The 27530-nt window shown below is 35.6% G+C and overlaps 1 protein-coding gene across 1 annotated transcript in view; it reads left to right on the top strand.

The window, feature by feature from the left end:
* Positions 1-27530, top strand: part of AGO3 (argonaute RISC catalytic component 3) — a 122164-nt gene that overhangs the window by 52678 nt on the left and 41956 nt on the right. The gene's annotated exons all lie outside the window — the stretch shown is intronic.

The raw sequence follows: 27530 nt of genomic DNA, 5'->3' as shown, positions 1-27530 counted from the left end.
CCTACCACTGATGCTTATAGTGGTGCTAATTGTACTCTCATTTTTAGCTCATAAATATTTTTGAGTATATATAAAAGTAGGGGGAATAGTATGATAAACTGCCACTTACGTGCTGCCTGTCAAGAATTTTCCACCTTCCTTAAACTTCCTACATTTACTCTTCTAAATCGGATCCCAGATAGCAAGTTATTTTGCCTCTACTACTTTAGTATGTGCCTCTTAAAAAATGGGTGTTTTCTTACATAGTCATAATGCTATTATCTTATATAAGAAAATTTTAATAATCATTTATTTGTAGCCTCTAATTCCCTGTCTGTAATCAGATGTCCTTGATTATCTCAGATATGTCCTTTTATAGTTAGGTGGTTCTAATCAGGTTCCAAACAAGATCCACCTATCATGTTTAGCTGATACACCTTTTTTAATGTAGTAGTCCCATTTCCTTCCTCTTGTTTTGTTTTGTTTTGTTTTGTTTTGTTTTGTTTTAAATGCCATTGACTTGTTAAGGAAGCTCTGTCACTTGTCCTGAAGAATATCCAAAAATCCACATTTGTCTTTTGTTCTTGTGGCGTCATTATCTTATTCCGCTGTCCCCTATATTTCCTGAAAGTGAAAGTTAGCCCTAGAAGTTTGGTTCAATTCTGGTTCAGAATACTTCATACATGCTTCATATTGTGTATTAGGAGACACATAGTATCTAAAGGTTCCAGTTTTAGTGATACTAAATCAGTAGGCCTGATCTCTCCATTGTAAATCTCCCAGTCAACATTTCTGTTACTAATATTCCATTCAGTAATCATTGTTACCCAGATCATCTGTTTCACTAGTGATTACCAAGCGGTATTTTTCCTAATTCTGTATTTGTTAGTCTTTATAGTATTTTTGCTTTCTAGCACAGGAGGAAATTTCAGGCTCATCTTGTATTTCCTACCCTATATGTGGAATCAGCCATTCCTTCAAGGATCCCTAGATCTTTCCAGATCACTCCCTAGTTTCTGCATTATTTTCAGTTGCTTCTACCATTGTGGGGATATGTCACTGAGGAGCTGTATTTCAGAAGTCCTCTTTGGATGTATAGGAGGGGTGTTTAGTTTGCCATTTCAGAACATTGTTTCCTGTATATGTAGATACATCTTTAAGATAGATTTCAAGAGGGAAGATTAGTAGGTCAAGGGCAAATGTATTTGTAATTTTGATCATTATTGGCAGATTGCCCTCTGTAGAAGTTCTAAGTATTGTGCATCAGTGAGTGAGACTACCTGTTTTGTTGCCTCTAGAAATGTGAAACTCTAGATTCTATTAATTGGATTTGCAAGAAATCATTTCCTCATGTACTTTTGCATTTGGCCATCTTTTCACATGTGTAAGGGTCACCTTATTTCTTTTTTTTTAATTAGCTGTTTATGTCTTTTGCCCTTTTTTTCTGTTGGATTTTCAGTTTTCTCATTTACTGAGAGCTTTCTAAATTAAGGATATTGGCCCCTTGTATTGTGAATTGTGTTTATCCTTGATTATTTGTCTTTTAACCTGTAGTATGGTCTTGTTTTTGTATTTTGCCATGTAGAAATTTGTGTCTTTGGGGGTTGGGAGATAGTAAAGACATATACACAGACACTTTAATGTAGTAGTCAGTCGTTTCTTTAATGGCTTATAGTATCTTATAAGGCTAGTCTCAAATTTCTCTTCAGGCTTTTCTAGGCTATTCTTAATTATTTTACCATGTAAACTGTAGAAACACCAGTGGGTGTGGAAGAATGGGCTGTTATTTTTATTAAAATCTCATTACATTTATAAATTGTTAGGACAAATTGGCATCTTTAAGATACTGAGTCTTTCTGTCCAAGAAAACACTGTACCTTTTTATTGGTGCAAGATTACTTTTGTTTCTTTCAGGGGTGTTTTAAAGTTTTCCTCATGTAAAAGTTGCGCATATCTTGCACATATTCCCTCCCCCTTTTTTTGGCTATTAACTGGATTTATACATTCTAACCGGTTATTGTTCACATACATGAAGGCCTTTGACTTCTGTATACCTTCTCTGTTTTATTGAGTTCCATTTTTTTATAGTAGTTATTCAAGTGATTTGGCATTTCTAGGTTATAATCATTTCATCTACAGATAGTGATAGGTTTACCTCTTCCTTTGGATTTTTATACTTCTAATTTTTTTCTTATCAGATTATATTGACTAATTAGACAGTGTTAAGTATAGTGATTAGTGGGCATCTTTTTATTCCTTATCGTAAAAAGGAATGCTTCCATTGTTTCTACATTAAGTATGATATATACATATATATGTATGTGTATAAGAGCATCTGTTGATTTCTATTTTATTAAGTACTTTTAATCAAGAATGGATGTTGAAAAAAAAATGGATGTTGAATTTTGTCAGATTTTCTTCTTAGGATCAGTGGAGCTAATGATACGATATTTCTTGTCTTTAACGAAACACTGAACCAAACTTGTGTTTCTGGATTCTTTTAATGTGATACTGTATTCTGTTTGCTAATATTTTACTTTTTTAATCAAATTGCAAAAGTAAGTTTGATCTGATCTGTAATCTTTTTTTCTGTAATCTTTTTCAACTTTTGGTATTAATCTTTTATCTCAAAAAATTCAGAAGTTTTCACTTTCTAAAATGTACAAGTTTTTAAATAGTATTAAAATTGTCAGCTCTTGAAATAAAGTTAGAGACAGTTTATGATAACTTACTGGTGTGAGGAATTTGAGAAACAGGACAGAGGATCATAGGGGAAGGGATGGAAAAATGAAACAAGACAAAACTAGAAAGGGAGACAAACCGTAAGAGACTCTTAATCTCAGGAAACAAACTGAGAGTTACTGGAGTGAAGGGGGGATGGAGGGAATGGGGTGGCTGGGTGATAGACATTGGGGAGGGTATGTGCTATGGTAAGTGCTGTGAATTGTGTAAGACTGATGAATCACAGACCTGTACCCCTGAAACAAATAATACATTATATGTTAATTTTAAAAATAATACATTATATGTTAATTTAAAAAGAAAGAAAAAATTGTCAGCTCTTTCAAGATTTGGTAGAATTCTCCTATAAAATCTTGTTGTGTGGTCTGTTTTGCTTGATGTGTAGTAGCTGTTGGAAAACTTCGATTTATTTTGTGAAAATCAGTTTGTTTAGGTTCAGTTTGGGGTTCAGTTTTGGTAGGTTATATCTTACTAGAAAATTATTTTATCTGTATTTGATTTTTATAGAGAGTTTTATATAGTTTCTTGTTTTTTGAAATTGTGTCTACTTCTCTGGTTTCCCCCCATTTCTTATTTTGTGTATTTGTGTTTTGTCCATTTTATTTGTGTTTTGTCCATAGTAGTTTAAATAACTGGTTTCAATACCTGCTGCCACAGGCCACCTGGCAAAAGAGCTTTTGAAACTTTTTTTTTTTTTTTAAGTTCTCTGGCTTTCTGTTTTCTAAATTCTTAATTTCTGCTTTTAGCTTTATAAATGTTTCCTATTCTTTTTTCCTCCTTTGTTTCTTTAGTTGTTTTTCTAACTTTCTGAGCTGTGTTAGTCACTTACTCATTTTCATTTTTTCTTAATAATGACATTTAAAACAATGAATTTTCTTCAGATCACTCTTTTAACTACATCCCAACGCCTCTAATGTGTAGAAGGTTTTTTTGTTTTGTTTTCTTTTTAAGATTTTATTTATTTATTTGACATACAGAGATCACAAGTAGGCAGAGAGACAGGCAGAGAGACAGGCAGAGAGAGAGGAGGAAGCAAGCTCTCTGCTGAGCGGAGAGCCCGATGTGGGGCTCCATCCCAGGACCCTGGGATCATGACCTGAGCCAAAGGCAGAGGCTTTAAGCCACTGAGCCACCCAGGCGCCCCTAATGTGTAGAAGTTTTATTATTGTCTAGAAACACCACAAATTTAATTTGTATTTTCCCTCTTATCCAAATGTTGATTGAGAGACTTTTTATATTCTCAGATTGAAGAACTTTTTATTTTCTGATTTTGTTACAAATTTCTAGTTTTGTGGGTTGTTAATCAGAGAATATGGCTTATATTTCTCCTTTTAGAATTTGTTGAGGTTTATTTTGTAGTCTAGAGGCTCCTGGGTGGCTCATTGGGTTAAGTGTCCAACTCTTGATTTCAGCTCAAGACATGATCTCAGGGTCATGAGATTGAGCCCTGCATCAGACTCCCTACTCAGGACAGAGTCTGCTTGAGATTCTTTCCCCTCTGCCTCCCGCCCCTTTGCTTTTCCCCATGCTCACAGGTGTGTGAGCCCTCTCTGTGTGTGTCTCTCTCTCGAAGGAAGGATTTGTTGAGGTATATTTTGTAGTCTAATACATAGTCAAATTTTGTGGAAGTTCAATATGTATTTGAAAATACATATATTCAATTATCAGAGTTGAGTTAAATGAATATCCATCAGTGCTTACCATTTTGATTATGTTATTTTTGTTTACTTGTTCTCTCAGACTGGGAGAAAAATTTTTGAATTTCTGCTATTACTATGTTTCTCTCTCCTATATCTCCTTTGATTTCTGCTTTCTTAATGTTGCTGCTATATTATTAAGGGCTTATATATACCTCTTTTTTCGTTGTGAATTGTACCCTTTACAATGATAAAATGACCTTTTTATACGTTGGGGTAAAAGTCTGCGTAATCTAATGAAAGAATTACAATCCATTTGTTTGTGAACCTTATCCTGTCTGTTAACTTTTCTTTTCTTTTACCTTTTTTAATACTTTCTGAATCACAGATGTATCTTGGAGACAGCATAAAATGGTTTTGCTTTGTGGCTCAATGTAAAGCTTTTTTTGTGTTAATGCATGAATTAAGCTGGATAATAGGAAGGACATACATGCTTGGTCTTAGTTGTGTAACATTGTTTTATATTCTATTTTCTGATTATATATGTTCTTGAAACTTCAGATGGTCTGTGTGCTTTTTATTTTATTTATTTATTTTTAAAGATTTTGTTATTTACTTGACACAGAGACAGTGAGAAAGGGAACACAGGCGGGGGAGGGGCAGATGCAGAAGCAGGCTGAGTGGGGAGACCGATGAGGGGCCTGATCTCAGGACCCTGGGATCATGACCTGAGCTTAAGGCAGACACTTAACGCCCCTGTTTGTGTGCTTTTTAAATAATAGTTTTGATATCAAGAAGGGTTTTTTCCCCCACTATGGTAACTCTTTATACTTATACTTTAATATAATACTCATGTATGTTTGTTTGTTTTAACCTACTTTTCTTTTTTGAAGTGTAGTTGATAATGTTATATTAGTTTCAGGTATACAACATAGTGATTGGACAAGTTTGTATATTATGCTATGCTAACCACTCATCTTTCTCTTTTAAGCAGTGTCTTTTTTCCTTTGTAAGTAACAATTATATTAGCTTTATTCTGTTCCTTCCTTTGTTTCCTCTCCTTTACTAACTAGTTTTAGCAAATATACCATTATTTTATTGTTCTTCATAATTTTGCTTAAACTTTTACTATTTGACTTTCAACATTGACTCCTCTGTTACTGTAAGGTACAGTCAGTGAGTTTATTCTACTTCTTGTTTTCCACTATCATTGATTTATTTGTATGTATTATTATTCCTACATTGTTAGAGTATGTAACAGTTGCATTCCATTCTATCACTAGAATATCCATTTGCTTTCATCTGAAATCTACAATTAAGTGTATTTATGCTGTCAGTCCTTTTGCTGAAATTTTTCCTGTCATCTCTTGGTTGCAGTTGTCCTCAGTTGTTTCATGTGTGTATGTGTTGTAGTAGTTTTTTTAATTTTTTTATTTAAATTCAATTAGCCAATATATAATACATCATTAGTTGTTTTGTTTTGTTTTTTAAGATTTTATTTATTTATTTGACAGAGAGAAAGAGACCACAAGTAGGCAGAGAGGCAGGCAGAGGGGGCAGGGGGAGGAAGCAGGGTCCCCGCCCAACAGAGAGCCCGATGCGGGGCCTGATGCGGGGCTCGATCCCAGGACCCTGAGATAGCGATCCAAGCCTAAGGCAGAGGCCTAACCCACTGAGCCACCCAGGCACCCCAACATCATTAGTTTTTGACATAGTGTCACATTTTTCATTAGTTGCATCTAACACCCAGTGCTCATCACAACACATGCCCTCCTTAATGCCATCGCCCAGTTACCCCATCTTCCCACCCCTCCCTTCCACAACCCTTAGTTTGTTTCCTGGAGTCAAGAGTCTCTCATGGTTTGTCTCCCTCTCTGATTTCTTCCCATTCAGTTTTCCCTTCCTTCCCCTATGGTCCTCTGCTCTATTCCTTTTATTTCATTTAGCATAATACCATCCAGTTCCATCCATGTGGATGCAAATGGTAGGTATTCATCCTTTCTGATGGCTGAGTAATACTCCATTATATGTGAATCACATCTTCTTTATTCATTTATTCATTCATCTGTTGAAGGACATCTCGGCTCCTTCTACAGTTTGGCTATTGTGAACATTGCTGCTATGAACATGGGGGGTGCGTGTGCCCCTTCTTTTCACTACATCTGTATCTTTGGGGTAAATACCCAGTAGTGCAGTTGCTGGATCGTAGGGTAGCTCTATTTTAACCTCTTGAGGCACCACCATACTGTTTTCCAGAGTGGCTGCACCAGCTTGCATTCCCACCAACAGTGTAAGAGGGTTCCCCTTTCTCCACATCCTCACTAACCTTTGTTGTTCCCTGTCTTGTTAATTCAGTTGTTTCTTCAAGAAGAGAAGGGCTCATGACTAAGAGTGAAGTGTTCACATACTGAAAACCATTTACTTACAGCCTTGTTCCTGAAGGATTGTTTGTCTAAGACATAAAATTATTGACTTACACTTTCTTGAATATCTTCTAAGTATTTGTCTCCTGTCTTCTGACATTGATGTTCAGTAGAGAAGTATGATATCAGCTTGATTTTCTTCACCCTAGAAGGGACCTGTTTTTTGGTCTGGTTGCTGAAATTATATTTTTATACTACTTTCACTGGATTTTTTTTGTTGATGTTGACCATTTTAGGTCAGTTTTCAAAGGATTCCCTTTGAAAATGTAGGTTCAAGTATTCTGGGGTTTTTATATTGTTTAATTTTCTTTTAAAATATTACTATTCTGTTTGCCCCTTGCTGTGCCTTTTTTAGTGTAATTTTTACCATGTGCTCCTTTTTTCAACTTCTAAAAATCTTTTTCTTCCATTTCTTTCATGAATCAGGTCTATGATACTTTTGTCTTTACTTCTTTGACTGGCTGTCTCTTCCCTAAGTTCTTGAATTTCTGCTCAGAGATTTTCCCTCCCTTCCTTCCCTTTTTTTCCTTCCTTCCTTTCTTTCTTCCTTCCTTCCTTCCTTTTAATGTTTATTTATTTATTTATTTAAGTAATTTCTACATCCAACGTAGGGCTCATACTCACAACCCCAAGATCAAGAGTCCCATGCTCTTCTGACTGACCCAGCCAGCCGCCCTTGTGAGATTTTCCTAATAGTTGTATTAAGAAGTTTTAAATTCATGGGGCACCTGAGTGGCTCAGTCAGTTAAGTGACCGACTCTTGATTTCAGCTCAGGTCATGAACTCAGGGTCCTGAGATTGAGCCCTGCATTAGACTCCTTGCTCTGTGGGAAGTCAGCTTAAGGATTCTCTCTCCCTCTCCTTCTGTGCCCTACCCGCCCTCTACTGTTCATATGTGTGCTCACATATGCCCTCTCACTCTCAAAATAAATAAATCTTCTTTATTAAAAAAAATTTTTTTTTAATTCATGTTAAAAAGTAGTGTTATGGTTTTCATCTACTTTGTGGTAATTTTTTGTTGAGTTTTCTTTGTCAGGGATGTTGTATCGTTTTACTTTTTTTATGGCATCTTTCTGCAGATACTTACCACTCTATTGTTACTCATATTTGAATTAGATGAGCTTTCCCAAACCACATATTGGAAGACTCCGGAGTGGGGAGAGGAGAAACAGGACATTAGGAGCAAGGTGGTTTCCCAGGTTTCTCTTTTCAAGGCCTCTGTCCTCTGTTCTGATGGATTCTTTCTAAAAATATAGCTATGTCTCCTTTGCCTCTTAGTAATTTACGTGTATATGAGGTGAAAATTACCAGCCACCAGGTTCTTACTAGTTTCTGCTACCAAGGGATACAACTCCTGCCTTTTAAACTGCCTGCTTCAAATGTTAACAGAATTTGTGAAGGGTATACAGGAGTTCTTCATGGTGTTCTGTGAACTTTTCTGTTAGTTGAAGTTACAGATGAAAAGTGCATGCCTTGCTTTTAAAGGAGTACTAGTGTCTGAGATCTGTCACTTCCGGACCACCCTCCACTCATTCTCATGACACTTCTACACCTCCTTTTTCTACTTTCTTCTGAGATTGCCCCGGTAAATCTCAGTTCTAAACATTGCAGTTCCCACTTAGGATAGGACCCTCCCTTACTAGGCTCTTTTTATACTTGTCTTGCATAAGTTCTATCACTCCCGAGTACTTTGGGCCATATTCACTTATAATTTGGTATTTCAGTTTTTTACTGTCTCCTGGGTTCACCAAATACATAGAGGGTTTTCTTTTCTTTTTAAATACATTCTCTTTGTTGTTCTGTATTGGGTTCTAAGGAGAAAAGTGGAAAAATTTGGAAGTAAATTGCTATTTTCTTACTGGAACTTAAAGTCTAGCTTTGGATATTATTGAATAATTTCTAAATAACCCATTGGTCATATAAATCGCAAAGAAAATTTTAAGTATTTTGAACTTAATGATAATGAAGATAATACATATCAGAACTGGTAAGGATAGCTAAAAACAATGCTAAGAGAGAATTTAAAACTTTAAATGCCTATTAGAAAAGAAGAAAAGCATCAAGGACCTAAGTATTCATCTCAATAAGTTATAAAAATAGCAAATAAATACAAAGCATATAGAAGGAAATAAGAGTTAAAAACAGAAATTGATGAAATAGAAAACAAATTTATTTTATAGGTAGGAAGATTTGAAAAGTTTTAAAGAAGGATAGTGACGTGATCATATTTGTTTTCCAGAAAGAGACCTCTGGCAGCAGTTTGGAGAATAGATAGAGGAGAAAAAACTAATCTCAGAAGCCAGTTAGGAGGCTTTTTCAATCACTAGTTCAGGTAAGAGATGGTGATGGTCTAATGTGGGATGGAGAGAAAGGAACCATATTATAAGGAATAAGTTGAAAAAATAGGTTTAAGAGCCATGTCCAGAAAAAAACTTTGGGTATAGTTACTGGCACATGGAACTAAGTGGAAATGAACAGACCAGAAGATTTACTAGGTTTTTGAAAGACTTGCTTTTGGAAATAAACTTATAACCCTGGTATATTTGTCAGGTTCAACCAGGGAAACAGAACCCGTAGATCTAGAGAGAGATTTGGCTTACGTAGCTGCAGGGCCTCGTGAGGCAAGTCTAAAATCCATAGAATAGGCTGTCAGGAAGGGCAGACTGGGACTCGTGGGCATGGGCTGAAGCTGCTGTTCATAGGTGGAAGTTCTCCTCTGTCTCTCTTGGGGAAGCACCAGCCCTGCTGTAAGGCCCTGCTGTTCAGCCCTGCTGAACGAGGCCCACCCAAATTATCCAGGATAATCTCCTTTACTTAGTCAACTGATTATGGATTTTAATTACATCTGTTACTTATACTATAATACCTAGATTAGTGTTTGAATAGCTGACAACTAGTAGCCCAGCAAGTTGATGCATTTGAAAAACAAAAATATACCTGACCTGCAAACTTACTCAATCTTTGAAACAATCCTCATGTTCCCAACCCTTCAGGCTTAGTGACTGTGGTACATTATAAACTAGCTTCCAAGAAGGGCATACTCACCAACCTATAATCGGAATAATGATTCATTCATACCAGGTGTGAATGGTAATGCTGTCAATTGAATTGGGAGATAGATGTGCTGTTGCTGATTAGTTGGCAGTACATACCATATATAAATAAATCAAATGTTAATATGTCCATAGCTTGAAAATCCTCTGGGACATATGGATAAAGATTATAATAGGTAGTTGGAAATGCAGATATGAAAATCTGTAGTGGTGGGAGCTAGAAGTAAAAGTATGGGAACTCCTCAGTATACAAATTCATATTTGAAACTATAGAAACGGAAAAACTTCTTTAGGAATAGTATTTAAAACAGGAATGAGGAGGATAAAGCCATTGGGAATACTAGCATTTAAGGAAGGAAGAAGGACCAGTAAGCAGTTAATGATTATCACAGGCAGTATGAGAGCTAAATAATGGTGTCAGGGAACCCAAGGGAGGAAACATTCATAGAGTAGATAATTTCACAGTTAAGCAGTGGGAACTTTTCCAGTAAAATCAAGAATAAAGCAAGGATATCAAGGCGATGATATTTTAGTTATTTTGTGTTTGCTAACCTCTATTCTTCTTACAGGTTTCAGTCTACATGTTACTTCCTTGAGAAGCAGCATTTGACACCCTTCTCCTTCCCCATATCCAGTCATCCCCCAAGTCTGAATTAGGTATTTCTTTTATGTATTCCCAAAGCACAGTGTACTCCCCCTGTAATATAGCACGTGTTTCTCAGCATTATAAGTGTTTATTGTTCTTTGTCTCCTATTAGAATGAAAGCTCCACAAAGCTAGGGACTCTCCATCTTAATCACCAGTGTACATACCCTCCATGCTTAGCACAGTTCTTGGTCATATTAAGCAAAGAATGAATAGATAAAACCAAGAACATAGAGGAAGAGCATCCAAATTATCCTGGAAAGTTAAAAGAATATTTGGACAAGTAAGTGATTACAGTGAGATCAAGAGTTTGAATTGAAAAGGAGGTACACATAAATAAGATTTTTGAAAGGTCTCTAAAATAAAACTTGATTGAAAGACAAAAAGAGAAAATCTAAATGAATGAAATTGAGAAGACTCAATTTGATAAGATGTCAGTTTTCCCAAAATTAATTTGTAAATGCAGTTTTAAATAAAATCTCAGGGACACCTGGGTGGCTCAGTGGTTTAAGCCTCTGCCTTTGGCTCAGGTCATGATCTCGGGGTCCTGGGATCAAGCCCTACATGGGGCTCTCTGCTCTGCAGGGAGCCTGCTTCCCGCCACCCCCCCTGCCCCCCCGCCCCTCTGCCTGCCTGTGACTACTTGTGATCTCTGTCAAATAAATAAATAAAATCCCAGCAGGGTATATCATGAAACTTAATCAGTAAGTATTAAGGTTTATATGGAAAAATAAGTGACCAAGAAAAGCCAATATAATTTTAAAGAAGAATAAAGAAGGAGGAATTGCCCTCTTTATTTTAAAACTATAACAATTAGTATTCCACACTGCTTTAAGTGCAGGGACAGACAGATCAGTGAAGCAGAATACAGAGACCAGAAATAAGCCGTATGTATATATGGAGACCTTGTAAAATGTCCAGCAGCATTTCATATCGTTGAAGAAAGAAAATATTTAATAAATGATGTTTATGCAGTTAACTACATGAGAAAAATAAATTAGAACCATTCCACATCAATCCACAATCTATTTCTAGGTGTATTTTAATCCTAAATGCGTAATGCAAAACTTTGAAATGCTTTCTTTCGAAATTCTTTTAGAAGAAAATAAGAGAATTACCTCTAATGTTGGACAAAATATAAAATATATAAATCAGAAGATAATACTGATAAGCTTGGCTACATCAAAATTTAAAACTTGTGTGTTATAAAGGTAATCATAAACAGTTAAAATGCTAGGAGAATATTTGTAGTACATATAACCAAGAGTTTTACAAAATATAAGGACGGATCAATAGTAAAACAGGTAGTTCAGAAAAGAGGAGACCAAATGATCAATAAACACATGAAAATAAGATTCTCAAAAAAAAAGAAAAAAATCAGATTCTCAAATTCATTAGTGATCAGAAAAAGACAAATGAAATTAAAAAGTTTCCATTTCACACCCATCAGACTTATAAAAATTAAAGTGGTTTTTTTTTTAATATTTATTTGAGAGAGACAAAGATGATGAGAGAGCATGAGCAGGAAGGATGGAGAGAAGCAGACTCCCTGCTGAGCAGGGGCTCGATCCCTGGATCTTGGGATCATTACCTGAGCTGAAGGCAGACGCTTTACCAGTTGAGCCATCCAGGTACCCCAAAATTAATCTTAAATCAAATGTTAGTGAGGATACACAGTTAAAGGAACTCACACTATCTATAGTAATATCATTTGGTATAGCTACTTTGGAGAGCAGTTTTCAATATCTAGAAAGGATGAAGTAAAGATTAAATTACACATATCTTAAAACCCATAATAATATACCATAGAGATAATCTGGCATATGTGCTTGAGGCATTATTTGTTAATAGCAGAAAACAGCCTAATTCCTTATCAGTGTTTCCTTGGGAGGCATTCTGAATACATAAATTGTTGTAAAATATTGTGGCGTACTCTATGACAGTTAAATGAGTGAACCAGATCTACGTGTGTCAGCACAAATTATCATCAAAAACAATGTTGAGGTAGTAGCAGATACTAAAAGGATAGGTTATCATTTTTGTAAATTTAAAACAGAACAAAAATATATACTGAGTGCATGCAGGTGCAGTAAAATTATCAAAACATAGTTAGGACAAATGGACACCAATTTCAGAATAATGGTTCCCTTTAGGAAGAAAGAAGGAAGAGGAATGGAATAGATTGGTTGGCATGGAATAGATGGACCTAAGGGCTGTATGTTTCAAGAAAAACGTGGGAGTATGTTTATTTTTTGTGAAATAGTATGTATTTACTATCAGAAGATGGATAGCATTTTCAAAAAAGATCTGTGGTATATTAATGAAATGAAAATACAGCTTAAAAGTTGAAACGGGTTTGCTTTTTTGTTGTTGTTAAGATTGTATTTATATATTAGAGCAGAGCACGAGAGAGAGTATAAGCAGGGGGATGGGAAGGAGAGAGCAGACTCCCAACCCAGCAGGGAGCCCAATGTGGGGCTCAATCCCAGCACCCTAGGATCATGACCTGAGCCAAAGGCAGACGCTCAACTGACTGAGCCACCTAAGCACTGTGCCTAGGGTTTTTTAATTGTTTTTTAATTACTTTTTAATTGCCAATAAAATGTAGTTGCTGCTATGAAAAATAATGAGTGAAAATATTGCACTGACCACCTGACTTGCTTATGTTTCCTTTTTTTTGTTTTTGTGTGATTTGATTTGTGATTGATACCAAGCATCCCTTGTGCTTAGTATATTGCACTGAACAAAATAGCCCTTGTTGAACTTGAAATCTACTGGAAAAGACTTGTATTGATCAATACAAATATTATGAAGGAGAAGTGCTGAGTACAATGGGAGCATATAACAGGGATCCATTCTAGTCTCAGGGTTTGAGGAACATGTTCTGAGGAAGTGACAGATTCCCTCTAGGGGAAATTGGTAGTGGAAGTAAGAATGGAAGAGTGAAGGGCGCCTGGGTGGCTCAGCTGGTTAAGTGACTGCCTTCGGCTCAGGTCATGATCCCGGAGTCCTGGGATCGAGTCCCACATCGGGCTTCCTGCTCAGCAGGGAGTTTGCGTCTCCCTCTGACCTTCTCCCCTCTCATGCTTTCTCTCTCTCTGTCGAATAAATAAATAAAATCGTTAAAAAAAAAATGAAAGAGTGAAGAGTACTCTTAAGTGAGAGAGCAGTTTAATTCTGATTATGTGACGTAATCTTGTCTTCAAAATGATTGTTTTTTGTGGTATTTAATACTCTCCCAACTATGTAATTAGACTTAACTGTAATTTTACCAATCAAAAATATTTTTTCTTCACATTTCATCATCTCTGAAATTGAGAGATGTCTTACAGTTGATGGTTTGTCACAGTTTAATTGGCAGGTTTCTTTTTTAGGATACATAAAATACTGATTTACCTTCCCATCACTGGTGTCTTAGAGTCAATGAAATGTGGAATATATTTTTAATTTAGCCTGGATTTAAGCCAAACCCACTTGCAGCTTCCATTTTATTACATTTTTAAAACCATCACAGTGAATGTGTGGTATTTATTAGTAGTAGTTCACTTAAGATACTTTTATTTACTACTCATTATATACCAGATAGAATGCTAAGCATTTTACATTAATTATCTCATATAAACTCTACCACAGTTGTATGAGTTAAGTTTAGAGAGAAAAAAATTTCTATAAACTTTCTCTCTCTGAATTGACTTTCTCTTTCTAAAGGTCACATAGTTTTTATTTAATATTTATGTTAAATCTGTATATTTGTGAAAAGTTTAGAAATAACAGAAGTAAAAGCAATGAATTACCAAAGTAATAATTAATAAAAGTTTATTGTACAGGCACCAAAAACAGATTGCAAACTGGTAGCATTCAAGCCAAAACATGGAATGAGTCTCAGGAACATATTGTTATAAAGCAGTTTATATAGAGAGAAAGCAGTAAATGTTTATTCTTCAGTGATTGGTTATAAAATTAGAATTTTCTTAAATGATAGAGAGTTGTTCAGTGGTTATCTAATATCAAACTTGGGAAATAATTCTTTTGTGGGTTTTTTTTTTTGTCTGTTTTTTTCCAATTTAAGTTTTGCTTGTGATTTTCAGAGGCGTGAGCAAGAAATGACCCAGGTCAAGTTAGTCTTGCCAGATAAGCTGTATTAAGCTTTGTTTGTATGGCTAAACTGGTTTTGTCTGCTCAGGGAATTTTCAAGGCTGGTGTCCATTTGCTTTTGATTTTAACAATGTAGTATAACCTAGTAAACCTGTATTAGAATAAAACCGTAGCTTATATTTAAGGCTCAAGGTCACATAGTTTACTTTTAAATGGTAGAGGTCAACTTCTTACTCCAAAGTTATGTCCTTAATATCTACAACTCTATACTACATCCCTTAAGAAGCAAAATTCCTAGCAGACAGATCTCAAACTGAGGACATCTGAATTGAGAAATACTATGTTATTTTTATTTACTTATTGTGCTTTTTATTAAGAGTAGCCTTCTGTAAAACATTCACTATGTTGCTCCTGGAAGAAAATGGAATATATAAATTATTGTAGAATTTAGTAATTGTAATTTATTCTGCTTCAGAGTCAAAAGTTCACCCAGAATATGCTTATTTTGCAAGGAAAACAGATTTCTAGTAAATATTACAATATTAGTGTTGCTTGCTTCATATATTTGTCTTGAGTTTGGGTATAAGGTCTCTAGGACTAAGAAATAATTTATATTATTCAAATTAGTCCTTACTCAAATTAGCAATAGATCAAAGCAGAACATTTCTTTTTTTTTTTTTTTTTAAGATTTTATTTATTTATTTGTCAGAGAGATAGAGTACAGGCAGGTAGAGTGGCAGGCAGAAGCAGAGGGAGAAGCAGGCTCCCTGCGGAGCAAGGAGCCTGATGTGGGACTCGATCCCAGAACGCTGGGATCATGACCTGAGCCAAAGGCAGATGCTCACCCGACTGAGCCACCCAGGCATCCCAAAGCAGAACATTTCTTGAGGGTGTAATGAGAGTCTGATTTCAGGCAGCAGGACAGGAACTTTATCAACATATGGTCTAGCCAGGTAAAGTAAATATATCTGTGTCGGGCTTACCCAGACTATCCTTATATGACAAAAGCAGAATAATGGCAGCAGAAATCTTGGTGACAGTCTTCATCCAATCTGTTTCTTGATTCACAGTGTTTCAGCTCATTGAGTATGCCATTCATATTTGGTACACAGCTGTCCTCTTAGGATCTCACATCACTATCCCTCTGGAGAACTTTATCTTTTTCCTTTATTGATCTTCTGTTTCCTAAATCCTTTTTCTCTATGCCCCTCCTTCCTTTTTTTTATTGTTCAGAAGTTTCGTGAGAAAAGGACAGACAAGACCAGAGGGTCATAGGGGAGGGGGGAAAATGAAACAAAACGAAACCAGAGGGGGAGACAAACCATAAGAGACTTTTAATCTCAGGAAACAAACTGAGGGTTACTAGAGGGGAGGAGGGTGGGAAAGATAGGATAAAGATAAAGATAAAGAAAGGATGGTGGCTGGGTGATGGACATTGGGCAGGATATGTGTTACGATGAGTGCTGTGAATTGTGTAAGACTGGTGATTCACAGACCTGTACCCCTGAAACAAATAATACATTATATGTTAATAAAAAATAGATAAAGTTTCATGAGAAAAGGGTATACAAGAGGCAAATATTGTGACACCTTACACACTATAACACAAATGATAGTTTAGCTGGGTTTCTGTGTCAGAAATAATTTTCCTTCTAAAATTTGAAAGCAGTGTTCCATTTTTAAAATAGCTTTAGTGAGTTTTTTTGTACGTACCATAAAATTTACCCATTTAGGTATGTATCCATTGTCTTTTTGTTTCATTTATTTTGCTTTACCTTCTGGAAATTTCCTCAGCTTCATCTTTTAACCCTTTACTCACTTTTTTCATTTCTTCTATTACGTTCTTTTCTAGCTGTTGTTTTTTATTTCCTGAATGATGATGTACTGTAGTCTTCTTGTTTTGCAATTGCAGTATTCTCTCTTAGCTCACTGAGAATGATTTATTTTGGACTTTTCTTTTTCCTACACATGTTTATGCTTCGTCCAGACTCCTTTTGTTTTGATCTCTGTCTTCCATGTTGGAGGCTTTCTTCAGGTATACACTGTCCTTGATTATCTACACATGTTTCACTGGGAGTCTAAAACACTGACTAGATGCTCTGAATGCATCAGTGGGGCCTGTTGACTTTGAGCTTCATCATAGGGTGATTTCACTGTGCTGTTGTTAGGGGACCTGCATTTGTATCCTCAAGTCTCTTTGCTTGGCTGGTCAAGTTACTCAAAGATGAGGGTCTTCTGAGCTTCTGCCTTAAGGGTAACAGTCTCATTGTCTACATTCTAGAAGCCAAATTGGACATTCTGGTTGGGAAAAGGTCTGCATTCAGCATTTAATGTTTATAGTCATTTAATCCCTTGTTTTTGGTACAGTCCTGTGCCCACAACTATGCCTGCCATGCTCCCTCCAAAGAGTGTTTCCTTTTTTTTTTCCAGAGAATAAACCTTCAGATTTATGCAGGGATGACAAAGGGGCAATTGTTCAGCAATGTGGAGTTAGGGGATCTAGGACTCCACCTGCTTCTCAAATAGCTTTCCTCTTTATTTTTTGCACCTTCCCATTCTGTTACTAGTTCAGAGGTACTTAGTGCTGCCACTTCTCATATCTTTTGAAGATTTTATCTTTCCTTGGTTCTTACATTTCCCAACATAGCCACCTCAGGATTTCATTTTCTTGGATCTATTACGTCAGTTACAACCTGTCCACTTGCTTTTCGTCTTCTAAAATATTAATGGATTTCCTGTTTTCTGTTCTCCTAAGATGATCTGTCTTTTAAAATTCCTCACCATGGTTATAGTAGAGTTTGGGGATTGCGGAAGGAATGAAATGAGCTGCTTGTTGGTAATCTGTTGTCTTAACCCAGAATCTGTTCTTAAAGGGCAGAGGCTTTGTCTGGGTCATCTCTAAATTTCAACCCATAAGGAGTCCTTACAGTACAGTAGATACTTAATAAATGTTTACATGGATGATTAAGTCTTGTTTAACATCTATAAAACTCGGTTGATAGCAAGTTTGTGATGAAAGCCTAGCTTCTTGACACATGGATCTCTATAGATTTGGTTAAGTGTCCTAACAATATTGTGGGTGTCTTTCTCTGGAGCAAGTAATCCATGATAGAGCAGGTAGAAGCTATAATGATTTTAAGGCCTAGCACTGAAAGTTACATTCTGTCATTTTCATAATATCCTGTTAGTTACACAGATAGTTATACTTAGTGTAGGAAAGACTTAACACAAAGGTGTGAATCCCACAAGGCAAGACTCACTAGGGACATCTTGGAGGCTGGTTATCACACATAGTTTCCATCTAAAGTTAAAGAACAAATCGGGCACCTGGGTGGCTCAGTCGGTTAAGCAGCTGTCTTTGGCTCAGGTCATGATCCTGGAGTCTGGGATTGAGCCCAGCATCGGGCTCCCTGCTCAGCGGAGAGTCTGCTGCTCTCTCTCCCTCTGCTGCTCCTCCTGCTTGTGCTCGCTCACTCGCTCTCTCTGTCAGATAAATAAATCCTTTTTAAAAAATCCAAATTAAGTAGAAGGTAAGAAATAATAAAGATCAGAGCAAAAATTAGTTAAATAGAAAATAGTACAGAAAATGCATGAAGCCCCTTGGTTCTTTTGATAAAATTAATAAAGTCCTGCAAGACTAATCAAGAAAAATAGAAAAAACAGATTATTATTGGCATGAGGAATGAAAGAGAGGGTATCACTAAGGATCCTTCAGAATTAAAAGGTTAATAAGGAAATGTTATGAACTTTATACCAATTAATTTGATAACTTAAACAGAACTTTATAGAAATTGATTTGGAAGAGTAATCTGAATAGCTCTTTATTAAGTTCATTATCCCTTGAAAACTCCAGTGATTTAACTGGTGGATTTTATCTATCATTCAAGGAAAAATAGTACCAATCTTTCACAAATTCAGAAAATAGAGGAGGAAAGACTTTCCAACTCATTTTATGAGGCTAGTGAACCTGTGATACAGACACTTGACAAAAACAATATAATCCTCTCAATAGACAGAAAAATCATTTGACACATTTTTAACATTCTCCTGATAAAAATTTGCAGTGAAATAGAAATAAAAGGAAACTTCAACTTGATAAAAGCATGTAGAAAAACATAATGGGCATCATTATAAAAGGTAAAAATGTTTAATGCTTTTGCTCTTAAGATAAAAAACAAGGCAAGGATACTTGGTTTTCACTGCTAGATTCAACATTGTGCTAGAGGTCCAAACTAATGCAGTAAGGCTAGAAGAATAAAGACATAATATTGTAAAGGAAGAAATAAACTGCCCCTGTTTGCAGGAGACATAATTCCCTACGTAAAAAATCCTAATGAATCTACCCCAAAAAAACTCTACTGGAATTAATAGATGAATTTAACAAGGACACAGGATACTAATAGCATGTACAAAAATCCATGTAAGCAGTATAATAAATAATGCTAGCATTCACCAATTAGAAAAATAAAAATACCATTTATAATAATACTGAAAAATGTAACATTTAGGAATAGATCTAAAGAAGGATGTGTAAGGCTTCTATACTGAAAGCTACAGAGCTTTCCTGAGAAAGACAAGATATAAATAAAGATAACCATGTTCTTAGACCAGAACACTCAAATTGTTAAGATGTCCATTCTTCCAGGGCACCTGGGTGGCTCAGTGGTTAAGCCTCTGCCTTCGGCTTGGGTCATGATCTCAGGGTCCTGGGATTGAGCCCCACGTCGGGCTCTGCTCAGCGGGGAGCCTGCTTCCCCATCTCTCTCTGCCTGCCTTTCTGCCTCCTTGTGATCTCTGTCTCTCTCTATCTCTCTGTCAAATAAATAAATAAATAAAATCTTAAAAAAAAAAAAAAAAGATGTCCACTCTTCCATGAGGCTCCTGGGTGGGTCAGTCAGTTGAGCATCCAACTCTTGGTTTCCACTGGGGTCATGGTCTCTGGGTCCTGGGATCAAGCCCTGCCTGGGACTTTGCACTCCACTGGGAGTCTGCTTGGCGATTTCTCTCCCCCTCCCTCCTTCCGCGCTCACACACTAGTGTTCTCTCTCTCTCTCTCTCTCCCGCCCTCTCTCCCTCCTTAGAACAAATGAATAAATCTTTTTTTTTTTTTTTAAGTGTCCATTCTCCCCAAATTGATCTGTAGACTCAACACAGCCCCTATGGAAATTTCATCGGATTTCTTTTTAAATATGAGTTGATACACTGAGTGTTCCTAAGATTTATATGGAAATACAGAGAACCTAGAAGAGCCAAAAACATTTTGAAGAAGCACAAAGTGGGAAGATTTATTACTACCTGGTTTTCAAGATATGCTGTAAAGCTATAGTAATCAAAACTGTGATGTTGGAGTAAAGGTAGACATGTAAATCGGGTTACAATAACTCGGTATTACTCGATATATAGTAATAACTACGATACTTGATCTTTTTTTTCCTAAGATACTTGATCTTAGATCATCAGAGGCTGAGAAGCAATTAGAATAGATATAGAAGTAGGCCCGCTCATGTGGTTGATTGATATTTGACAGAGGGGACAGTATAATTCAGTGAAGTTAGGATAGTCTTCATAAATGATACAAGAACAACTGGATATGGGTATAAAAAAGTAAACATAACCCCTACTTGATACCATACTCAAGAATTAATTCTAGATATATCACAGGCCAAAACATAAAGCTAAAACTGGGAAATTTCTAAGAAAATAGGAAAAATATTCATGTCCTTGGAGTGAAAGAGTTCTTGATGTACTGGAAACCCCCTTTAAGTGTTCTTCAGAACACTTAAGCAACTACTGGGAGAAAACATTTACAAAACATATATCTAAACAAAAGATTTATGTCCAGAATATGTGAAAAACTTATACCAGACAATTTTAAAAAGTGGTCAAAGGCAGACACTTCACAAAAGGTGTATGTGAATGGCAGATAAGCACTTGAGAAGATGCTAAAACATCATTGCTCCTCTGAAAAATGCAAATAACCCCGACAAGCTATCACTTCACACCCAGTACATCGGCTAAATTAAGAAGACTGGCAATACTAATGTTGGCAAAGATGTGGAACAACTGGAAATGGTAGGAGTGTAAATTGTACAACCACTTTGAAAAATATTTTGGCGTAGTCTTTTCAAATTAAACATGCTCCTGCCTTATAACCCACCAGTTTTATTCCTAGGCCTTTCCCCAAAACAAATGAAAAAAGTCATACAAAGATTTGTGTATGTATGTTTGCTTGTTCATAATAACTAGAAACTGGTAACAACCCAAATATCTTAAAACAAGAATGGAGAAACAAATTGTGATCTGCGCATATAATGAAATACTACCCAGCGGGGCGCCTGGGTGGCTCAGTTGTTAAGCGTCCGCCTTTGTCTCAGGTCATGATCCCAGGGTCCTGGGATCAAGCCCTGCATCAGGCTCCCTGCTCAGCGGGAAGCCTGCTTCTCCCACTCCCACTCCCCCTGCTTGTGTTCCTTCTCTTGCTGTGTCTTCTATAAATAAATAGGTAAAATCTTAAAAAAAAAAAAAAAAAAAAAAGAATAGAAAAGAAATACTACCCAGCAATTAGAACTAACTACTGGAGCACCTGGGTGACTCAGTCAGTTAAGCATCTGACTCTTGATCTCAGCTCAGGTCTTGATCTCAAGGTGGTGAGATCAAGCCCCACATTGGACTCTACCCTGGGCATGGAGCATACTTTTTAAAAAGAGACCTAGAGGCGCCTGGGTGGCTCAGTGGGTTAAGCTTCTGCCTTTGGCTCAGGTCATGATCTCAGAGTCCTGGGAACAAGCCCCACATTGGGCTCTCTGCTCAGCAGGGAGCCTGTTCCCCCCCTCTCTCTGCCTTCTTGTGATCTCTGTCAAATAAATAAATTTTTTAAAAGAGAGAACTACTAATTTATACAATAATTTGATCTCAACTAATTAAAATGGGCAAAAGAAGCCAAACTCAAAATGGAATATACAGTGTAATTCCATTTATGTAAAATCCTAGATCCAGCTAATCTATTATGAAAGGAATCTGATGTATGTTTACCTGAGGCAAATGTGGAAGGAACTGACTACATAGAGGCAAGAAAGTACTTTCTGGAATGATAGGAAGGATCGTTCTTGATTGGGGTGATAATAGCATAAATGTATACATTGGTCAAAATCATTTGAACTTTACACTTAAAGCTCATTTTATTATATGTAAGACTGAAAATCCTTTTTTAAAAGTAAGGTATCCCTACCTAACCCACCAGAGAGGCTAAAATTTATGCCTGGCAGTACCAGCAGTTAGAATTTAGCACAAAAATGATATACACTGCTTATGAGAGGGTCAGTTGTTAAAACTACTTTGAAAGAGTTTGGCATTATCTAGGAAAATTAAAGATACATATCCTTCATGAGTCAGCAATTTTACTTTTAGATGGAGCCTTTTCCACTAAAGAAATTTATATGTGTATGTGCATCAAAAAAGACCAACTATGGGAATATTCATAACATTCTAGTAACAAAAAGAAAGTACCAACACAAATGTCTATGTGTTATAGTAGTAAATTATGTAGTTCTATCTATCTAGTTTTTTAGAGTGGGGGAGAGGGAAAGAATCCCAAGCCGACTCCATGCATAGCACAGAGCCTGAGCCAAGGCTCAGTCTCAACAACCCTGAGATCATGACCTGAGCTGAAATCCAGAGTTGGGCACTCAACTGAGCCACCCAGGCACCCCAATAAACTTTATTTCTTTACCACAGTATTAGAGAAGTGAAAATGAAGAAACTTTACATTTAATATAGATGAGCTAGAGACAGTCCTTAACAACAGCCTCAAAAGATTACATGCTTTGTATTTCTAGTTACATAAAGTTTAAGAACTAGGAAAACTAAACTATTTAGGAATCTGTATTTAAGTTGTAAATTTAAAGAAGTGATTACCATAAAAGCCAAGACTTTGGTTACCTTTGAAGGAGAAGGGAAGTTAGGATTAAGAAGGGGCTAGGGAAGAGGTTGCTAGGATACAGGCAATATTTAGTTGTTGATCCAGTGTTGGTTTTCTGGGTATTTACTGTATAATAATTTAAGTGACACATATATGTTTTATATACTTTACTCAATATGTGATATTTTACATTAAAAATAGAAAAAAATCTTTATCAATATCTCTTGAGTACTATGTTAATAATATTTTGCTAAGTAATAATAGGAAATGCAAGGATGTTTAACATGGCATCCTAAGTGCTCACTAATTATAACCATAAAAGGCATTGTGTAATGAGTAGTCTTAAATTCTTTTCTCACACTTTCAGAGCCATAGGAGTAAGCCTATAAAATTGAGGCAGATAACATCCATACCAGGTAACCTCTCAGGAGGTAGGAGGTATACATAAAAAAAATTTGTGATTATGTTTGTACCAGCTCCCATGTTAATTTTGGCTCTATTTTATACTATTCATTTGTCCTTGGTCTCATTTGGTAGTCCCAGTTATTTTAAATACGGCGAATATCTGTTACTTTCTTCTTCATACCTGTTATTTTCTGCCATGTCTTTTGAAATAGTAAAACACAAACTTAAGAATTCTAATCCCTTCTTCATGGAACACTCTCCCATAAAACATCTTCAGGGAGTTAGTTTACATCAACAAAATGACTTTGCCTGGAATTAAGACCAGTTGATCAGTGAACAAATGACATGAGTAGACAGTTCTCTGTTGAGCTCCTGTCATGTTCTGAATACAAGCTGGTACGTTGCATTGAATCTCTACCCTAATGCTATGACTAGTAGGTATTCTTCCAGTTTTACGGATGAACAAATAGAAATTCAGAGAAATAATTAGTGTTACACCTAGGATAAAAATCTATTTTATTTTAAAGCCTGTCCTTTTTTAATTATTCTAACACTGCTACCCATGAAAAGAAGAAAATTAACTTTGTTAAAAAACAAACATGCAACAAACAATAAGAAATTAAAGGATGTATTTCCAACAACAAAAATTCCATCATTTATTAATCTGTTAAAAGATACATGACAGTTAATAGAGTGTATTATAAAACCTTAATGAAATTTAAATGACTTTAATTCCGAGATCTGTGTTGATAAATCAAAAGTCTACCCACTGGTATTCTAAACATAGTCTCTTTTTATGAATTTTTTTTTCCTTAGTTGTAGATTATGCATATTTAGATACTGGCAGTCTAAGTAGTAGATAATATCTCCTTTTCCACCAAAGCCCTCTCAGTAATACCTGTATTTTATTTCTCAATTTTATTTATCTGAATTCTAACACCTGCCTAATCAATTTTAATTATATACATATACTCCAAATTTAGCCGTTCTACTAACAGATATTTTGGTGGTTTCCATTCTTTTTACTATTAAAAACAGTCCTAAATAAGCATTCTTACTCCTCCGTCCTTTTGCAAATAGGGAATCTAGAGTGTTTTCAATATAGTGGAACTGCTGGACTAAAAATTAAGCATATGTTCAAATTTATTATATGTTACTCTTTGCTCTCCTTACTGATTGTATCACTTTATATCCCTTCAGAGCTTTCATTCTTCCATTGGCTTGTTGTCAGTTTGTGTTCTAGGTCTTCAAATTCTTTGCCTATCTTGAATGGTGTAAAATGATAGGTCAGCATTATTATGTATATTTCATTAACTACACATAAGATAATTCATGAAAATTTAGACATTTTGACATTTTAGATTTCTCTTTTATGAAATGCCAGCTGATGTCATTTGCCACTTTTATTGTTTTATCTTGATTGTAGAAACTCATTACATATTCTCAAAACTAATTATTTTTTAAAGATATAACACATGTCCTCTACCAATCTATAGCCTGGGGTTTGGTTGTTTTTTGTTTTGTTTTTGTTTTTGTTTTGCTTTGTTTGTGGGTTTCTTTCTTACAGTCTTCTTTCATCGTTTGTTTTCTTACAGTTTTTTATAGTTAATATGTTTTAAGAAATTCTTATACTTTCAGTGGTTTGTAATTTTTGTATCTTGTTTAAGAAATTCTTCCTTAGCTCCAAGATCATAAAGATATTCTATATTTTCTTCTAAATGTTTATTTTTCTTTTCATATTTAGTTCTCTGAATAGGAATTTGTATATAGTATGAGGTAGGCATTCAAGTCTGATCTGCTGCTGTGAATCTGTCCTCACTGTCTCTTGACTTCAATAGGATTATAACAAATCTTGATGAATGGTAGGGCAGACCTTAGTCTTAAAAATTGTCTTGATTATTCTTGTTTTGCTGCTTTTTCATGTTAATTTTAGGATTTTCTCCTTAATGTCCAGAGATCAAGGGGGTTTATATCCTGTCAGTATTTTGATTGAAATTGCTTTGAATTTGCAGATTAATTTAGGAATAATTTACATGAATAGGGTACATTGCTCCATTTTTTAAATCTTCTGTAATATCTTCCATTAGTAAAGATACCTATTACTTCTCCCCCAAAAAAGGTACCTATTGCTTCTCTAGGTCTTATACGTATTTTATTTGAATTTCATCCCAAGTCCTACTGTTTTTTTGTTTTAATTTTAACTTGTATTTTTTGAGTTACATTTTAAGCTGATTGCCAATATATACAAGAATGTAACTTATTTTCATATAGTGATCTTAAGTCTAGCAACCTTGCTGACCTCTCATTAATTCTCCGATTTGTCTTTAGATTTTATTGGGTTTTCTATGTAGATAGTCATATTATCAAGAAGAATAATTTTCCCTTCCTAGTCTTTTTACCTTTTATTTCCTAACTTGCATTACTGCACTAGCTAGAACTCCCTAATAAATGAAGTTGAATTTACCATAGTTTCGGGTTTTTTTGTTTTTAAGATTTTATTTATGTATTTGTCATAGAGAAAGCATGCACAAGCAGGGGGAGTGGCAGGCAGAGGGAGGGGCAGGCTCCCTGCTGAGCGGGGAGCCAGATGCAAGGTTCAATCCCAGGACCCTGGGATCATAACCTGAGCCGAAGGCAGAGGCTTTAACCCACTGAGCCATCCAGGTGCCCCTTACCATAGATTTTTGATAGATAACTTTTCTCTTTTCTGGTCCTGATACAGTATAAGTATTAGGTATGGCATTGAATTTTATTTAATGCTTTTTTTTGTACCATCGTTTATAGAAATGATTGTATGCTTATTTCCTTTAATACATTAATGGGGTTTGTTTTGTTAATAGATTTTTTAAACTGTTAAACATAAACATTTCTTTTCAATTAAACTAGCTTATTTTTGAGAGGGCAAGAAGGAATAGAGTGCATATATGTATAGGTTTATAAAATGTTAAGGATTCAGCAGAGAGAAGCTGATCTTTGCTCATTGAAATTCACTCCTAATTCAGCTGTACTCACTGATTTCAATCCATCTTTTAGAACTTTTTTTTCTTAACTAACTTTAATTTTCATCTGAAATGCCCACATTTCTATAGAGAAGATGATAAACAGTAAAATAAGCACAGTGGTATAAACAGTAGGGGAAAATAATTTAAGAATGTTAAAAAGGATAATGTTTGTTTAGTTGCAGTTCAGTGATGTAAGACACATTAGTTGTAAACACTAGTATTATACCAATTTAGTGAAGAAAATTTACCTGAAGGAAAGGCAAATAAGCATGTTACTTACCATATTTTTATTTTCTTTTACCTATTTACTTTTTTTTTTTTTAAGATTTTATTTATTTATTTGACACAGAGAGGCAGTAAGAGAGACAACACAGCAGGGGGGAGTGGGAGAAAGAAAAAGCAGGCTTCCTGCTAAGCAGGGAGCCTAATGTGAGGCTCGATCCCAAGACCTTGGGATCATGATCTGAGCCGAAGGCAGACGCTTAACAACTGAGCCACCCAGGCGCACCTACCTATTTACTTCTAAAAAAATTAACCCAGAAGCAGTATGTGCTTATTTGGTAGGTATCCTGTCAGCTTTTTTTTTTTAATACATGAAAATATTCTCACATTTTTAATAGAATAATATAATGTATACATTTTTTTAAAAAATGTATTTATTTGAAAGAGAGAGAGTGAGCATGCAGTGGGGAGAGACAGAGGGAGAGAGAAGCTCAAGCAGACTCCTCTGCTGAGCATGGAACCAATGTAGGGCTTGATCTCACATCACCGGCATCACAACCTGAGCCAAAAGCCAGAGTTGGGTACTTAAGACTGTGCCTCCCAGGTACCCCTAATGTATACATTTTTGAAACCACTATGGATTTGAATATGATATCTAGAATGCAAATACAGTCTGTGGCACCTGGCTGGGTCAGTTGGAAGAGCATGTGGCTTTTGATCCCAGGACGTTGAGTTCGAGCCCCACTTTGGGTGTAGAGATTACTTGAATAAAACTTAAAAAAAAAAAATAGAATGCTAATATAATTTTATGGGTCTCTCTTTTTTTTATTAGTTGGAAATTGTGGAGATGATTCTAAAGTTTATCTGGATAGAAGTTTAGCAATGAGTACTGTTTTCTCTTAAATCTTCCCTATAGAAGTACTCAAGGATGTGCACACATACAGACACACACACAGGCAAATAAAATATATATAAGGACATCCATTGGAAAATTTTTTGCAATATTAACCAACTTAATGATCCATCATTAGGGACATGAAATACATTCATGTAATGAGATATCCTGTAAGTGTGAAAAAAACGATGTGGTTCCATATCATAGATTTATCTGCAAGGTCTATAATGAGAAAAAAAAAATAAAAGCCCAGAATAGTGTTCCTAATATTTTACCATTTGTGTTCTTTTTTATTAAGAGGGAAAGGGAGTATATATTCACTTAATCATCATGCATCAATACTGTGGAATAATACGAGGCCATTAAAAAATGTACTGACGTGGAAAGATCTCTAAGATATACTGTATATTTAAAAAATAATAAAACGAGTCGTGGAACATTTATTATCTGATTTCATGTAAAAAGAAAGTTGCATGGGGGCACCTGGGTGGCTCAGTCACAGAGCATACAACTC

This window comes from Martes martes (genome assembly GCF_963455335.1).
Source record: "Martes martes genome assembly, chromosome: 4".
NCBI lineage: Eukaryota > Metazoa > Chordata > Mammalia > Carnivora > Mustelidae > Martes > Martes martes.
This window is presented reverse-complemented; position numbering and strand designations above follow the sequence as displayed.